Raw genomic sequence first — 4,984 nt, forward strand, 5'->3', positions numbered from 1 at the left:
CTGCTCACTACGGAGCCGCCCTAGCTCTAGACTCCATACGGAGCCAGCTAGCTCTAGAGCCAGGCTAGCTCCAGACTGCACTACGGAGCCAGCCCTAGCTCTAACTCACTACAGAGGCAGCCCTAGCTCCAGACTTGCCACTACGGAGCCAGCCCTACGCTCTAGACTGCACTACAGGGCCAGCCCTAGCTCTTAGACTGCACTACAGGCCAGCCCTAGCTCCTAGACTGCACTACGGAGCCAGCCCTAGCTCTAGACTACTACGGCCAGCGCCTAGTCTAGACTTCACTCAGAGCCAGCCCTAGCTCATGAGCTCCACTACGGACCAGCCCTAGCTCTAGACTGCACACGGAGCCAGCCCAGCTCTAGACTGCCACTACGGAGCCAGCCCTAGCTCTAGACTTCACTACGACCAGCCCTAGCTCTAGACTCCACTACAGAGCCAGCCCTAGTCTAGACTGCACTACGGAGCCAGCCCTAGTCTAGACTGCACTACGGAGCCAGCCCTAGCTTCAGACTCCACTACGGAGCCAGCCCTAGCTCTAGACTGCACTACGGAGCCAGCCCTAGCTCTAGACTGCACTCGGAGCCAGCCCTAGCTCTCAGACTGCACTACGGGCCAGCCCTAGCTTAGACTCCATACGGGCCAGCCCTAGCTCTAACTGCACTACGGAGCCAAGCCCTAGCTCTAGACCTACTACGGAGCCAGCCCTAGCTCTAGACTGCACTACGGAGCCAGCCCTAGCTCTAGACTGCACTACGCCAGCCCTAGCTCTAGACTGCACTACGGAGCCAGCCCTAGCTCTACTGCACTACCGAGCCAGCCCTAGCTCTAGACTGCACTACGGGCCAGCCCTAGCTCTAGACTCATACAGAGCCAGCCCTAGCTCTAGACTCACTACGGAGCCAGCCCTAGCTCTAGACTGCACTACGGAGCCAGCCCAGCTCTAGACTGCACTACGGAGCCCGCCCTAGCTCTAGACTTCACTACAGAGCCAGCCCTAGCTTAGACTCCACTACGGAGCCAGCCCTAGCTCTAGACTGCACTACGGAGCCAGCCCTAGCTCTAGACTGCACTACGGAGCCCCCTGCTCTAGACTTCACTACAGAGCCAGCCCATGCTCTAGACTCCACTACGGAGCCAGCCCTAGCTCTAGACTCCATACGGAGCCAGGCCTAGCTCTAGACTGCACACTACAGCCACCCTAGCTCTAGACTCCACTACGAGCCAGCCCTAGCTCCTAACGAGCACTTCGGAGCCAGCCCTAGCTCTAGACTGCACTACGGAGGCCAGCTAGCTCTAGACTGCACTACAGAGCCAGCCCTAGCTCTAGACTGCACTACGAGCACCCTAGCTTAGACTCCATACGGAGCGCCTAGCTTCTAGCGGCACTTACGGAGCCAGCCTTTAGCTCTCAGATGCGCACTACGAGCAGGTCAGCCCTAGCTCTAGCCTCCGACTACCGGAGCACAGCCCTAGCTCTGAGACTCCCACTACGGAGCCCAGCCCTAGCTGCTAGACTCGCACTACAGAGCCAGCCCTAGCTCCAGACTCCACTACGGAGCCAGCCCTAGCTCTAGATTCCACTACGGAGCCAGGAGCCATTCCACTGCAGGAGCTGGTCCTGTTGGTGCTGCTGGTGGTGATGGGTGAGGGAGAGCCTTTGCGCAGGCTGCAGGGCAGGGCAGAGCTGCCAGAGCTGGCCAAGGACGGGGAACTCGTCATCGGAGGCATCTTCACCTTCCAGACGGAGTACGACAGCAGGGTACCCACCTCCCAGAGTTTACCAGATCTACCAAGGTGTAAGAAGTGAGTATCTTGTTTCAGTTGACTTGAAAATTGTTAGTTTTTTTTTTATTATGGGAGTTTTATTGTTTTCAATGTTATGATAGATTTTTTAATCCACTGTACATCATAGGTTTATTTCCTATTTACCGCTCTATAAACGTGACCTTAGTCTATTGCAAATCATTTAAAGTAAAATAAATGATTTCACTGTAGTCTGATAATACAGTAACAGAACGATGAATGCAAAAGCTACATAAATAAAATACTTTTCTCTCTTTACCATTTTCCCCTTTAGCATTTGCACTACCTATAGACTGTCAATTTCACAATAGGAGAGGAGAAAATAGGCTTTTTTTTGCACATGAGTGAACATGAATACACACACTCTCCTTGGTCCCTTATGTGAGTCTGTTTGTTTTCCTGAATCACTAAAGTTGTGATTTTTTGTGGGCTTTTTCTCCAAACAGATTCAGCCGAGTGCATGAAGGGCCCAGTCCAGTACTGATCCAACGGGAGAGGGGATAGATTGAATTCTTGTTCTACTCTGAGGTCATGAGGGTCATTTTGTTTTTGGTTAATTTGATTGGTTTGTTTAACTATTACGATAGCAACAATTGTATTCCAATTCAGAGAGACCCCCATCGTCAGGGCCAACAACTCTGAGCTGAGCTTCRTGCTGCTCTTCTCCTTGACTCTGTGTTTTCTGTGTTCTCTTACTTTCATTGGCCGGCCCTCTGAGTGGTCCTGTATGCTGCGTCACACAGCGTTTGGGATCACCTTCGTCCTCTGCATCTCTTGTGTTCTGGGGAAAACAATAGTGGTGTTGATGGCCTTCAGGGCTACACTTCCAGCCAGTAATATCATGAATGGTTTGGTCCTCCACAGCAGAGACTCAGTGTCTTTGGTTAACAGTCTCCCCTCCTTTCCCATACAATAATATGAAAATCTATCAGGAAAAGATAATTCTAGAGTGTGATGTGGGGTCAGCTATTGGTTTCTGGGCTGTGTTGGGCTATATAACTTCATAACTTCAATGAGGCCAAATTCATCACCTTCAGCATGCTCATATTCTGTGCAGTCTGGATCACCTTTATCCCAGTTTATGTCAGCTCTCCTGGGAAGTTCACTGTAGCTGTGGAGATCTGTGAGGAAAATGTAATGTTTGTGCTTTTCTAATAACCAATTTCTGTGTTCATGAAAGTGACTTATTGATCGAATCCTCACTTTCAGTGTCTGCAATTTGGCAGTTTGCCCAGACGCTTGTTTTGGGAATGAGAAATATCTCAGTTTCAGCTTAGAGAGAAGAAGCCTCGTGATAAAAGATAGTCATTCATTAGATATATTTTGAAACAAATGAAATTATTTTTTGCAAATTCCCAATAAAACATATGAAAYGTCCTTAATTTAGATTAAAGCTATAATCTTTACTTGCAACATCCTTCTTTCGACTTAAAATATAAAATAAATTKATGATATYCAGCGTTRACTSATTGATTCTTGAGGAATATATCTTATAAATGCCTCATGAGCTCAGTTCAACTGTCGTACCAATTTTTGTAAACAAAGTAAATGTTAAACAAACACTGTATAGCGTCAAAACATGGTTAAATAATATAATGTTGATATCATGGATGGTCAGTCCTTGCATCCATAGCTCTGTCTATGAATTTCAGAGRGGTTACAWTTCTCCAGGTCCCWCCCTTAGCTTTTTACCAAAACAGAGGCAGGGATGCCGTTTTGTTATAGTTTCAATTAAGTATTCAGACCTCTGTATAAGAAGCATTAGTGTCAAGAGCATTTTAATGTCCAGCCATTCACCGGGCATAGCTGTGAGCTTCCTGTAACAGACAACTGATGTGTCATCATCATTATGATGAGTTGCCTCCATAATGCAGCAACAGTCTCTACAGTATACTGATTCCCAGCAGTATCCCTCCTCTGCTGATGGAGGGTGCCAGCGTGATGTCACACTCTGGAGGATGTGTCACTGAGCCAGGCAGTAGGCTAACTCCTACCACAGGCCTATTAGTGTCATCTTAGTTAAGGCCTCAAGACCTGGRGCCTAGGCCCTCCACCTCCAGCACCACAGACAAGCACCACACCAGAACTAAGACCTCCAACACTAGATTCCCCCAGACAGAACACAGATAACAAAGAGGAAGCAATCTATGCTGATCACAAGATGCCTTTTATACACTACTTGTAATGCGCATGTCATAGTCGCTCTGGATAAGAGCGTCTGCTAAATGACTTAAATGTTAATGTTAAATAATACGGCAGATATATATCATAATGTGGCAGATAGATTTCATAATATGACAGATAGATGTCATAATATGGTAGATAGATGTCATAATATGGTATATAGATAGATGTCATAATATGGTAGATAGATGTCATAATATGGTAGATAGATGTCATAATATGGTAGATAGATAGATGTCATAATATGGTAGATAGATGTCATAATATGGCACATAGATGTCATAATATGGCAGATAGATGTCACAATATGGTAGATAGATATATGTCATAATATGGTATATAGATATATGTCATAATATGGTATATAGATAGATGTCATAATATGGTAGATAGATAGATGTCATAATATGGTAGATAGATAGATGTCATAATATGGCAGATAGATGTCATAATATGGCAGATAGCTGTCATAATATGGTAGATAGATGTCATAATGTGGCAGATAAAGTCAAGGTCTATTTTCGCAGCTGACGTGCTAGGCTTTGTGAATGATATCTATCTGTAACTGAAAACCAGTGTAACCCATTTCAGATAGATGTTGAAATAAAATGAAGGTCATCTAATAACAAATTACTTAGATAATAACTAACCGTACTGTGTACACTAGAATGGAAAGGGTTGTTACCCCCGGCCCTGTCCGGGGGTATCATCGGATGGGGCCACAGTGTCTCCTGACCCCTCCTCTCTCAGCCTCCAGTATTTATGCTGCAGTAGTTTATGTGTCGGGGGGCTAGGGTCAGTCTGTTATATCTGGAGTATTTCTCCTGTCTTATCCGGTGTCCTCTGCGCATTTAAGTATGCTCTCTCTAATTCTCTCTTTCTTTCTTTCTCTCTCTCGGAGGACCTGAGCCCTAGGACCATGCCTCAGGACTACCTGGCATGATGACTCGTTGTTGTCCCCAGTCCACCTGGCCGTGCTGCTGCTTCAGT

General features: G+C 46.5%; 1 pseudogene; it reads left to right on the plus strand.

The window, feature by feature from the left end:
* Nucleotides 1–2,965, plus strand: part of LOC112074215 (extracellular calcium-sensing receptor-like) — a 12,368-nt pseudogene extending 9,403 nt beyond the window's left edge.
* The last annotated feature ends 2,019 nt before the right edge of the window (nt 2,966–4,984 follow it).

Source organism: Salvelinus sp. IW2-2015, unplaced genomic scaffold, assembly GCF_002910315.2.
Source record: "Salvelinus sp. IW2-2015 unplaced genomic scaffold, ASM291031v2 Un_scaffold2537, whole genome shotgun sequence".
Taxonomy (NCBI): domain Eukaryota; kingdom Metazoa; phylum Chordata; class Actinopteri; order Salmoniformes; family Salmonidae; genus Salvelinus; species Salvelinus sp. IW2-2015.